General features: G+C 46.5%; 1 long non-coding RNA gene across 7 annotated transcripts in view; it reads right to left on the bottom strand.

Moving 5' to 3' along the window:
* Nucleotides 1–13424, bottom strand: part of LOC103352362 (uncharacterized) — a 184022-nt gene that overhangs the window by 125410 nt on the left and 45188 nt on the right. For 5 of the 7 annotated variants that reach the window (XR_016219948.1, XR_016219947.1, XR_016219951.1 and 2 more), the window contains one exon: nt 13321–13392. This is a non-coding gene — a long non-coding RNA (uncharacterized LOC103352362). Of the gene's footprint in view, nt 1–10942; nt 13393–13424 lie in introns of those variants that run through there. The other 2 variants (XR_016219956.1, XR_016219949.1) reach the window with 1 other exon arrangement.

Genomic DNA, 13424 nt, shown 5'->3' with positions numbered 1-13424 from the left:
GTGACCGCATCAGCCACTGAATAATGCAGCGCTCTCTGACGCCTCTGGCTGGGCCAGGAAAAGCGATGCAGCTTCCCTGGCTCTTCTGGAACTTTCTCTCTCGGGACCATTCTTCAGAGACCCAGCCCATGCTGGGAGAAACCAGAGGCACGGGAGATGCCCTGTGTCAGCCCTGGGGTTGACAGCCCCAGCTGAGCCTAGCCTTAGAGGGATCCCAGGGCAGCGGCAGACGTGGGCATCAGGAAGCCCCCAGAGGAGTCTGTCCCTGGCCTTTGTGTCACCCTTGGCTTTCTGCCCTCCCAGCTGAGGCCCCAGACATGGAGGAGCAGAGAGCAGCCACCCTGCTGGGCCCTGTCCAAATGCCCGACTCATCACCAGTGAGCATCAGCGAGGCAGCTGTCGCTTCAAGTCACCAAGTTGACAGGTAACTGCAACATCAACAATAAAAAGGACAGAGGTACCCATGTGACGAGGAGGAGGATGGCTTGATACCCACCCTCCGAGCCATCAGAAAGGGGAGAGACCCCAAACCTCTGTCCACCTCAGACTCGTCCTGTTCAATGGCAGTCTAGTGATTTAGATACTGGAGAGGGCTGATCCACCCTGAGTGCACAGTCTAGTGCGCAGTCTAGTGGGGACTAGGAGGAGCTCAGTCAACTTCAGGCAGGATGGCTGGAAGAAGCGAGTTTCACAGGACAATCTACGGCCGGGATCAGGGTGAAATCTCCCACTGGTGCTGAAGCAGAACAAGTAACACAGTTCTGGGGAGATGAGACTGAGAACCAGAAATGCATGCTGACTCTGTGAGCTGAGAGTAAGCTTCCAGTCCACCCATGGCGCAAGGATGTGGCCTTGAAAATGACACCCACGCTGCTGCTTCAGTAGGCAGCAGCCAGGGCCCAGGGTGGTCCCCTTCTGCCTCTGCGGTCTCAGAGACCAGCCCACAGCACCCACGGTACAGTGAGGGTGTGGTGACAACCCATCCCAGCACACCGCTGTGGGGGCCCTGGGAAAGAGAAGGCACATGAGCTTCTTAACAGCCGTCTTCCATGTTGTGGAGCAACTGAAGCAGCAGAGGCTGGGTCCTGTCACAGCAACTGTGCAAGCCCGAGCGGACAGCTGGTCAGCCGTGCTACATCAACTCCAAGTCTTCAAAGCCAGAACAAAGCCCAGGACGACAGGCAGCATCTCAGAGTCAAAAGCACTCGGCAGATGTGGCAAAAAGGAGGTTGCAGAGCTAAAAGTCTCCAACAGTCAGTTAACCACTGAGCTCTTAAAAAAAAAGATTCACTTATTTGAAAGGCAGAGTTCCAGACAGCAAGGTGAGAGGAAGAGTCAGTTCTTCCATCTGCTGGTTTACTCCCCAGATGACCACAACAGCCAGGGCTGGGCCAGGCCCAATCAGGAGCTGGAACTCTATCTAGGTCACCCACATGGGTGCAGGGACCCAAGTTCTTGGGCCCTTTTTTTCTGCTTTCCCAGGTACATTAGCAGGGAGCTAGATCAGAAGTGGAGCACCAAGACTCAACCCAGTGCTCATATGGGACGCTGGTGTTACGGGTAGCAGCTTAACCTGCTGTGCCACACCAGCCCCAACCATTGAGCTCTTGAGATCATTCTAGTTCAGCAATTTCAACCAAATTTCATTCTTAACTCATTTTTCTATCTGATGCGACGTAACTACTGAGTGCTCCATGGTAGTGCAGCCCTAGGCCGAGCAGGGCCTAGAATGGCGGACATCTCACCCCTACCTTCTGGAATCGTGTGCAGAGTGAATGGCTTGCAGGAAGACACTGGAGTTTGGGGAGAGCAGAGACACCTTCATGGGAAGGAGAGGCGACTGCTCCTGGCTGCAGGTGGAGAGCAGTGCAGCGACAAGAAGCCCTCCCTGCGGCATCTTAATGGGATGCCAGGCCTGACACCCGCCATGAATACTCTTCTCACTTCACTATCTTATTTGCATCTGCTTCAAGCTCAATGTTTGGGTTCTGTTTGAGAAATGTATGAAATCTACGTTGACATTTTGTTTGAGAAGCGCTCACTCACAATTCTCCCATTCCCGTATTTCCTGATTCTGATACCGAGAATTAAGAGACCGTAGCCATGGGAGATGGTAATAAATCAGGAAGCTTATTCATGTGGCTAAGGAGAGAAGAGAAGTAGGCCAGTCCCCGGGGGTTCAAGGCAAACTGCGTGATTACAATCTTTACCAGGACACTAATCATGGGCCAATAATTGTAGCTATCGCCTCAGTGGTAATTACGGGGGCTTGCCCGAGAGACCGCCCAGTGTCCTACAAGCCCGGGGAACGTACGTAAGACTCGCTTGCGAACACACTGTCTTCCAACGGCCAGTCTCAGGACTCCCGGGCACTGTCATGGCGACGCCAGGCCCTTCCCTGGCCAGCCGCCAGCCCTGTGTCCCGGGAGAGGCTGCACGCCTGCAGATGCGTGCTGCTCCGGCCGGCCCTCTGAGGCACCAGCTGCGTGCTCCGTGCCTCGGCCTCAGAAGAGGCCAGCGTCCGAGAGCAGTCTGGGCCTGACATGGCCGCCTCGCGGGGGCTGCCGGGTACTTGTTCCCCTCATGCTCAGCGGGGGGTAGCCCACTAGACGCTGGGGACCTGGCTGTTGAGATGGCAGAGAGCCGCACAGAGTGCGCCTGACCGTGGACGTAAGACGCCGGCCCCTCCTCAGCGTAGTGGATGTAAGACGCCGGCCCCTCCTCACCATACAGCATCTGACCGTGGACCTAAGACGCCAGCCCCTCCTCAGAATACAGCATCTGAACGTGGCCATAAGACGCCGGCCCCTCCTCAGAATACAGCATCTGAACATGGACGTAAGACGCCGGCCCCCCTCAGCGTACAGAGCGCGCCTGAATGGGGATGTCACCCACCTCAGCATGCGTCTCCCACAGCCCCGCCCTCTGCCATGAGCTCTCCCAGCATCCTCTGGTGCACAGGAAGCAACGCGTGTGTCCAGCCCCAGCAGGGCAGACCCGCTCCAAGCCCCGAGTCCTCTGTGGAGTGGCCCGGCTCCACACTGCCCAGCCGCACCCTTGCCTGCCCGGGGCACCTTCTCATTTATTCACGTTCTGCTCCACGTGGTGTCCGCACCCTGGCGCCGGCTGCCGAAGGAACCGCTTCACTTTCCACACCTGGCCTGTCACTGTTGCACCTCTTCATTCCATGCCCACCCAGGGCCATGACAGACCTGCCAGTCAAGACCTCCCTTCCAAGGCCGGCACTGTGACGCAGCGAGTACAGCTGCCTTGTGATGGCAGCATCCCACGTGGACACTGTTGGAGACCTGGCGGGCTCCACTTCCAATCCAGCTCATTGCTGATGTGCCTGAAAAAGCAGCAGAGGACGGCCCCAGCGCGTGGGCCCCTTTACCCAGCTGAGAGACCTGGAAGAAGCTCCTGGCTTCCATAGGCCCCGCTCTGGCTGTTTCAGCCACTTGCAGAGTGAACCAATGGATGGAAGATCTTTTCTGCCTCTCCTCCTCTCTCTGCCTTTCAAAAAAAAAACAAAAAACAAAAAAAAAAAAAAAAAAAAACCAACACCTTCCCTTCCTGAGGCCACCAGTTGTCACACTGGCATCCTGTATCTGAGAGCTGGTTCTAGTCCTAGCTGCTCCACTCCCAATCCAAGTTCTTGCTGAGGTGCCTGGCAGGCAGCAGAGATGGCCCAAGTGCTTTGTCACCCATGTGGGAGACCTGGATGACAGAGTTCCTGGCTCCTGGCTTCAGCCCAGCCCAACCCTGGCTACTGAGGCCATCTGAGGAGTGAACCAGCAGACGGAAGATCTGTGTATCTCTTTTGCCGTCTTTGTCTTCCTCACTCTCTGTAACTCTGCTTTTCCAGTTGTAGACTCAACTTCAGTAGGGTTTTAGAAAAACAATCAGCAGCCACCTATTTGATTGCCTTTCATTTAATTCTTATCAAGGGATAAATTCATTCTACAAGAAAGGCAGAAAAAGAGGAACCAAGCTATTCAACAAAGAGAAATTAATAGGTCTTTTAGAACCATAATAAGTCAATGAAGGAAATAGAATTTCACTTTCCAAAGATTCACAGAGCAACAGTGTCACAGTCTTTTAATGTTTTAATAAGGAAATAAACGTACTAGGAATGAGAAGGGTAAGAAAATGTCTTTCATCGGAGTAACAGTTCTCAAATTCTCTGATTCTGCAGGCACCAGAACAACTCAAGGCTTTGAAAATACAGACTGAGCATGCTCTGCTCTGGCGCAGCCTGGAGATTTGCATTTCTAACAAGTTCCAGGGAAGCTGCTGCTGTCCAGGGACCACACTTGGAGAACCTGTTCTGTGGGGCTGGGAGGATGGCTGGCAGATGACCCCTGAGGTCAGCAGATTCTCTCTCTGCCCTGTGTGTCATTACAGGAGAAACGAAAAGGAGCCACAGGAAGGAAACAGAATCCCCAGGAGGCCCCAACCCCTTGAACTGCACACGCTTGAGAACAAGTCCAGGGCGATTTAGGGTCATCAGCAATCATTTCAAAGATTTCTTGACTGTAAACACCATGACCACAGCAGGAATGCGACAACATGGTCTCTTTTCCTAAGTGGAAAAATGAGTGACCCTGAAAACCCTGGGCTTCTAAGTTTAACTTCTCTACACAGGAAATCATGGCAAAGACAAAAGAGGGCACCACGAAATCCAAGGTCAAGCACCTTGAAAGCAACAGGGCACTGAGTAACAGCAGCGTCAGCTTTCAAAAACAATCCTTGCCTACAGCTTTAGATGTGGAAAGGGTCTCGCAATCACATGGCTCAGCAGCTTATTCTGACAATAGGAAGCTAATGCCCAAAGAGGTGCTGCCCAAGGTCGCAGCTGACTGGCGCAATAAAGGGCAGGGATGCCAATTTCTTGCTCTCACCATGCTGAAGACGACGGGTTCTGATGCTTCCTCTATCAGCCCAGCCACACCCAGGACTCGAGCCAACCTGGCCAGGGTGTGGTGTAGGGGACCCCTGACCTAGTTCACAGCCGCATCAGCCCAGGTGCAGCATCTGAAACATCTTTCCAAGCCTTGTCCCAATGCCACCAAGCCACTCAAGAATCTGGGGCCAATTCTTCCAGTTGTCCAGGGTGGAGGGGCAGACAGCTGGCTGTCCCTAAGAAGGCCCGAGTCTAGCTGCTCTGCTGTCAACAAAGGCTGCTCATATGATCTGCATGGTGGACTCTGCAGTGTCTTGGCAAACATCATGCAAACAGCAATTCCTTTAGCCAGCAACAGAGTCCTGCTCTGCATGGACCCTGTGGAGCAGGAAGGAGAAAAGACCCAAGACCCCCATATCCCAAGAGGCTTACTAGAGGTAGCTTGTCAGGTGATGGCTTAGAAGATGACACCAGACTTGGGAACAGGGTGCTCAGCATAGCCATCAGCTTCCAATGTGCAATGCAAAGGAAATTGGAGCCCTCAAGACCTAGTGCAGGCCGAAGGTAAGGAAATGATGGCACACAGCAGGGACAGAGTGACAGCTCTTTGGTGAAGACCTTGGAGTAGACCCTGACACCTGGCTCTGGATCCCAGCTCTTCCTATTCCACTGTTATGCTCTCAAGATTCCCAACATGAATCAAAGGCCCTCTTGGCACCGCCACGCAGAGGACAGGGACAGAGCTGGAACTTGTGTTTTGGTTCCTGTGTGCCACAAAGGGAAGAAGTTCTCCGAGCTGCCCACCAGAACCTCCCAGGAACCCTGAAACAACACCGATGCCTGGAATCCTGCCCAGACATTTGTTTTCAATCATTTTGGAGGGATGGTCTGAGCACTGGGTGCTTGAAAAGATTTCAGATGATTCCAACATACAAAGTCAAGAACCACTGCTCCACAGGAGTGAGCCCAAGCCCATGTGATTTCAGAGGTTTGCAAAAAGGTTTCTAACCAGAGAACCCTGGTTTCCATGATGGTGTGAAATTGAGAACCTCTTGGTTGTGCTCTTGACAACAGCTTCCCAGCATGGCTTAGGGCAGCTCCTTTATCCCTCCCACTGAGTCACTTGGCTTCTGTGGACGTCTCTCTGATGACCACCGTGACTACCACTACTAGACTCTGATGTCCAACTGTAGTCCAAAGCACATATTTCACTTCTTGTTTGTGAGGCCCAGCACAGGTCTGAATTCCTAACAGGCTTTGTGCATGGTACAGAGTAAGAGAGGACGTGGTGTGGGCAGACTCTAGCTCCCAGAGCACAGTACCCAGCGCCCACCACAGCCACCTTGCTCCCTGGGATGCAGAGGCACCATGTCACTTCATCTGTGAGCCCAGGAAACTGGCCCCCTCCAGGGAAGCCTTCTCTCCGTCTGCCCTGCTTTTACCCTTTGAAAATGTGCTTGTACAGGTGGGCATTTGGCACAGCAGTTACGATGCCACCTGGGATGCTCACAATGCATATCAGAGTGCCTGGGTACCGGCAGTGGATCTGCTTTTAATTCCAGCTTCCTACTAATGTGCACCCTGGGAAGCAGCAGTTGATGGTTCAAGTCATTGAGTCCCACCACCCATGTGGGAGTTCCCAGTTCCTGGCTTTGGCTGGGCCCAGCCCTGGTCATTGCAGGTATTTAGAGACTGAACCAGCAAATGGAAGATTGATTCTCTCTGCCTTTCAAATAAAGCACATTTTTGCTATAAACGCATAATTCTTGTACATATTTATGAGCTACAGTGAGACATTTCAGTACACATATACAACATATAATGATTAGGTCAGAGTGATTGGTAGATATTGCTTAGACATTTATCATTTCCTTGGAGAACACTGACAAACCTGTCTACAAGCTATTTCGAGATATTAATCTGTCAACCACAATTATCCTGCTGTTCTACTTATCCAGTTGCACACCTGTACCCAGTAACCATTCTCTTATCACTCCCCCTTCTCACAAAACACACAGCCTTTCCAGCCTCTGGTAACGACTCTTGTATTCTCTACTTTTTTGAGGTCAACTTTAGCTTCCACATGAAGCTGTCTCATGAATAAGAGCATGCAGTATTTATCTTTCTGTATCTGATTTATTTCACTTAACCTAACAGCCTCTAGCTCCGTGTTGCATAAATGATAGAATTCCCTTCATTTTTATGGCTGAATAGTATTCCAGGATAAATGCCTTCTATGTTTTCTTTATCCACTCATCAACTGATGAACACCTAGGCTGATCTCACATCTTGGCTGATGTAAGCAGGTGCTGCAATCAACAAGTGAATGCAGGTGTCTCTTCACAGATTTTACCTCTTTTGGCTCTATACCCAGTGGTGGGACTGCAGGCTTCGATGGTAGAAGCATTTCTAGATCTGGGGACTTCTCTAGTTTTCCACAATGGCTGCACTAATTTGCATCCCCACAATAGGGTATCAGAGTCAACCTTTCCCTTGTTCTCCTCAGGATTTTTTTTTTTTATCTTCTAACAGGTGAGATGATATCTCAATGCAGCTTTAATTTGCATTTCCCAGATGCTTAGTGATGTTGAACTTTTTTCATATACCTGCTGAATCACTTGTATGACTCTTTTGAGAAACATCTATTCAGGTCATTTGCCCATTATTTAACGGATTATTGGGGTTTTTTGCTGTTGAGTTGTTTGCATTCTTCATTGTCTCTTTGCTCAGTTGACTGCGTCCTTTGCTTTACAGAAGCTTGTTAGTTTCATGTGATGCCATTTTTCAGTTTTTCAATGAAAAAAAATTTCGCCCAGACCAATGTCCTGAAGCATTTCTCGTTTTCTTCTGGAGTTCCATAGTTTCAGGTCGCCTGTTGGCATCTGTTCCATTTTCATTTGACTTCATATGTGCATGTAGATATTCATTTTCCCAGCACCAATTTATTTAAGCGAATTCTTTCTCCAACATATGTTCTTGCAGGCTTTGTTCAAAATCAGTTGGCTGCAAATATGATCTGTGGGCTCTCTCTTCTGTTCTATTGGTCTATATGTCGTTTCTGTGCCAGGACCATGCTGTTCTTATAGCTTTGTAGAATGTTTTGAAGTAAGGTGTTGTGATGCCTCCAGCTTTGTTCTTTTTTGCTCAGGATTGCTTGAATCTTTGGGGTCTTTTGTGCTTCCACACACATTTTGAGAGTATTTTTTCCATTTATGTGAAGAATGTCATTGATATCTTGATAGGAATTTCACTGAATCTGTGGTTACTCTAAGTAGATGGACATTCTAACCATCTCAGTTCTTCCAATTAATGAATATAGGATGCCTTTCCTTTTTTGTGTGTATATACTCCTCAATTTCTTTCATCAATGTTTTACAATGTTGTAGAGGTTATTCACTTCCTTGGTTAAATTTATTTCTAGATTTTTGGTTTGTTTTTTTCTGGCCATGATGAATGGGATTGCTTTTTGATTCCTTTCTCAGCAGTTTCATTTTTGGTGTATAAAATAACTGACTTTTAGATGTTGATTTTGTATCCTGCAACCTCACTGAACTCATTTACCAGTTCCAACAGTTTTCAGTGGAGTCTAGGTTTTTTTCTATATGAAACCATGTTTTCTGCAAATCTGATCTCCTTCTCTCCTACTGGATGCTCTTTATGTCTTTCTCTTGTCTTACTGCTTTCAGACTTCCAATGCCTCATCAAGTAAGTGGGGAAAGTTGACATCCTTGTCTCCTTCCTGAACTTAGAGGAAATGAATTCAGCTTTTCCCCACTCACCATGATGTAGTCTGTGATTCTGTGATGATAGTCTTCATTGTGTTGAGGTATGTTCCTCCTGTACCTCACTTTTTTGGGAGTGGAAAGAGTTTACCCTGAAGGGATGTTGAATTTTACCAATTGCTTTTTCTGAAACTACTGAGAATATTATATGGTCTTTACCCTTCATTCTGTTAATGTGATGTATTACATTTATTTATTTGCATATGTTGAATCATCCTTGCATTCTCGGGATACATTCAGCCTGGTCAAGGAGAATGATCTCTTTATTGTGGTGTTGGATTCAATTTGCTAGGATTTTGTTGAGAATTTTGCGTCCATGATCAGCTAAGATATTAGTTTATAGTTTTCTTTTGTTGCTGTTGTATATCTGTCTGATTTTGGTATCAGAGTAATGCTGGCCTTGTACAGTAAGTATGGAAGCATTCTCTTCCTTTTGGTATTTTGGAATAGTTTGAGAAGAATTGTTATTTGTTCTTTAAATGTTTGGTAAAACTAAGCAGTAACGTCATCCAGTCCTGGGCTTTCCTTTGTAAGGGACTTTTCATTTCTGATTCAGTATTGTTAATTCTTATGGTATATCCAGGTTTTCTATGTCTTTCTGGTTCATTTTTGGTACATTTTATGTGTTCAGAAATTCAGTCTTCTCTTGAGTTTTCTAATTTAATGGCAGATAGTTCATCACAATAGTCTCTAAGGATCTCTTATATTTCCATGGTATCAGCTGTACTGTCATTTTTATCTTTGCCTTCATTTATTTTGGTCTCCTTTCTCTGTTTTTGGTTAGTCCGGCTAGAGTTTGTCAATTTTATCTTTTCAATGATCCAGCTTTGTTCCACTTATCTTCTGCAGTTTTCTAAGTCTGTCTTCATTTACTTCCACTCTGATATTCATCATTGCATCCCTTCTACTAATTTTGGTTTTAGTTCATTCCTCCTGCTTTTCTACTTCCTTGAATTGCATCATTAGGTTGTTTATTTTAAATGTTTCCATTTTTTGATGTAGGCACTTAGCACTATAAATTTCCCCTTAGTGTTTTTGCTGTATACTACAGGATTGATATGTTGTGTTTTTGTTTCAGTTTTTTTTTTAATTTCTTTTATTCCTTGGCCCATGGATCATTTAAAAAAACTATTTAACTTTCTTGTGTTATGGTTTTTGAAGTTCCTCTTGTTGACTTTCATTTCTGTTCCATTATGATTAGAGAACACACAGGATATGTTTTCAAGATTTTTTTAAAAAAATTAAGACTCGTGAACCACCACATGGCTGACCCTGGGGAATGCTCCATGTGCTGATAGTATGAATGTGTATTCTGTAGCTCTTGGATAAAATGCTCTGCAAATGTCTATTAGGTCCATTTGGTCTGCAGTGTAATTTAACTCCATTGTTTCTTTGCTGATCACTGTGGTGAGATGATCTGCCACAGATGAAAGTGCAGTGTCTAAGTTCCTTACTATTAGTGCAGTAGAGCTTCTCTCTTTTAGATCAAATAACGTTTTTATTAGGGTGCTTCAATGTTGGGTACAAATATATTTATGATTGTAATTTGTGTTGAATTCATCCCTTTATTAGTATACAGTGACTTTCTTTGCCTCTTTTTACAGTTTCTGACTTAATATCTACTTCATCTAGTATAAATATAGGTACTCCTCTTTTTTGTTTCCATTCGCATGGCATTTTTCCCATTCTTTCATTCTGTCTATGCACACTTTGGTGAAATATATTTCTAGTAGATGGTGCATTCCTAGGCCATCCTGTTTTATCCATTCAGCCATCCTATATCTTTTTTTTTTTTTTTTTTTTTTTTTTGGACAGGCAGAGTTAGACAGTGAGAGAGAGGAGAGAGAGACAGAGAGAAAAGTCTTCCTTCCTTTGGTTCACCCACAAAATGGACGCCATGGCCAGTGCGCTGCACCGATCCGAAGCCAGGAGCCAGGTGCTTCCTCCTGGTCTCCCATGAGGGTGCAGGGCCCAAGCACTTGGGCCATCCTCCACTGCCTTCCAGGGCCACAGCAGAGAGCTGGCCTGGAAGAGGAGCAACCTGGACAGAATCTGGCACCACAACCGGAACTAGTCTGTATCTTTTAATTCCTATGTTTAGTCATATTCAATATTATTAATATGATAACACAGTTCTGTCATTTTGTAGATTTCTCTCTGGCTTCATATGTCATATGTTCCTTTCATCTTGTGGCCCACCTTTGTGGTTTGGTGATCTTCCTTTTTTGTGTGACTGCTATACCACTGAATTTTGTGCTTTTGTGTTTTCTCATGATGGCACTTACCTTCTGGTTACTCATTTCTCATAGGGTCAGTGTGGTGGTGAAGAATTCCTTCAGTTTTTGCTCACCTTTGATATACAGAGTTTCTCCTTCGTTTAATAAGGATAACCCTTCTGGGTATAGAATTCTTGGTTGGCAGTGTCATATTTTAGGATTTTGAATGTATCTTCTCATTCTCTGCTTTCCTGGATGGTTTCTACTGAGAAGTCTGCCGTTAGTCTAATGAAGATACCTTTATATGTGACCTGTGTGACCTGATACTTTTCTCTTATTTTTTTTTTAGAGTTCTGTCTTGTGCGTTTTAAATATTTATTTTAATCTACTTGAAAGAACAAAAAAGAAAGAGACAGACTGAGACAGGGAGAAAGAGATCTCTTCCACCCACTGACTTACTCCCTAAATGCCTGCCAAAGCCAGGAACCCAGAACTGCATCTGAATCTCCCACATGGGTAGCAAGGACCCAGGATCTTGAGTCAGTATCTACTGCCTCTGAAGATATATTAACAGGAAAGGCAGATTAAAAGCAGAGTAGCAGGACTTGAATTGACACTTTAATATGGGACACAGGTGGTGACTTAACCCACCATACCACAACGCCTGCCCTATCTCGTATTTTTGACAATCTGACTATAATATCCTCAGAGAGGATCCCTTTTAGTCAATTCTGTTAAAGGCACTGGAAACATCCTGGATCTGAATGTCTGCATCTTTCCTCAAATCTGGAACATTTCAACAATTAATTTCTTGGATAAGTTTTCTATATCTTCTCCCTTCTTCTGGAAAACCCATAATGAAATATTTGTTTCCTTAATGGTGTCCCCTAAAACGTTTCTTCATTCTTCTGAACTTGGTTATTTCAAAATCTTATCAAATTCAGAAATTCTTCTGCCTGATCTATACTTCTGTTGAGGCTCTCCGTTGTATTTTTTATTATTAAGTTCTTCAGCTCCACGTTTCTGTTTGATTATTTTCTATGGTATCTACACTGAATTTCTCATTCATGTCATGAAATATCCGCCTCGTTTGGTTGAATTGTCTGTCTATATTTTCTTATATCTAAGACTCTTCAAAATAATTATTTTGAATTCTCTTTCAGGCAATTAGCCAGTTTCCTTCTGTTTGGAGTTTACTGCTAGAGAATTGTGTTCCTTTGCTGTGTCATGTTGCTTTTTTCATCCTTCCTGTGTCTCAACACTGGTATTTGTGCATCTGATTTTTTGTCATTACTGACTTCATAGGGTGGCTTCGGTGTTGCCTGGATAGGCTTTGTTGGCTTAGGTTCCAGGTGGCCCATGTAGCTTCAGCTGTGATCCACACTGGGGATGTTTGCAGGTGTCCCTGTGGTCTAGGATGCAGGGTTGTAGGATTGTATCGTCAGCTGGGACGCATTCTCTTAGGCATGGCATGTTTGCTGGCAGCTCTGAGCCCCTGTGAACCTGGCTGTAGGTGTGGGGGCACTTGTCATTTTCCATGGATCATATGGGGACAGGGCCACTGCAGCAACTCCAACTGGGTATAGCTCAGTTGCCTGTGTCTGAGGGCCACACACACATGGTCACAGCAATGGGGCACTGTCAGTGTGCAAGAGCTACATGAGACTAACCTGCTAGGGACAGGCTGCCAGTTGCTTCCCAGAGCTGAGGGGCCAGGTCGCACCTCTATCTGCAGGTATTGCTGTCTCTTCTTCCCCACTGAGGCCAGGTTCTATACATGGTTCTCCAATAGAGCTGTCTGTGTTGACAGAAATGGCCTACAGCTGTCCAGGCAATGCAGTGTCCCTAGCCAATGCCAGCCATGTATGGTCATTGAGTCCTTGAGATGTGGCTTGTACAACTGATGAACTGGAGTTTTATTGCATGTCTAATTAAATGGAAACAGGCACATGAGGCTGGTGACCAGTGTGTTAGCATGACACGTGCATACTACGCGAGGCATGTCTTCCCGGAGCTCTCGTGTGCAAATACATTCACAGCACGGAAGAGAAACATAGCTCCCTTGTGGCGTTCTGCCAGAGGGAGGGGGAAGCACAGCGGCGGCCTCGGCATTAGCTGGAGCCGTGGCCAGGGCCCAGACAGCAGTGAAGATGCAGCGCTGTTCTTAACACTGGCAGGAATGGCTCACAAACCAGCACTTTATGGGACCGGGGGGAGGACAGCCAAGCAGAAGTGTTGCAACAACTTCTCTTACCAGCAGCTCCCAGGACTTCCTGGTGGCTGTTGTATCGGATTACTCCGACCATCGCATTCCTGTTATATTAGCACTTCCTGGTTCCATAAATACTAGGAATAGACATTTGGCATCTCCCAAAACAAGCAAAGCAAAACACTAAGGTTTTGTTTTTAGTGACTTCACCTTTTGAACTTCCGGCAGTGTTCATTCAAATGCTGGTGGGGGAGGGGGCTGGAGTTTAAATTCTCAGATAACCTGAAAGACAAGGGAAGCAGGATTTGACACAG

The sequence above is a fragment of the Oryctolagus cuniculus genome, chromosome 13 (genome assembly GCF_051225735.1).
Source record: "Oryctolagus cuniculus isolate XC-2025 breed Fujian yellow rabbit chromosome 13, ASM5122573v1, whole genome shotgun sequence".
In the NCBI taxonomy this organism is placed as follows: Eukaryota; Metazoa; Chordata; class Mammalia; order Lagomorpha; family Leporidae; genus Oryctolagus; species Oryctolagus cuniculus.
Note: the sequence above shows the minus strand (reverse complement) of the source record. Positions and strands in the feature narration are given on the sequence as shown.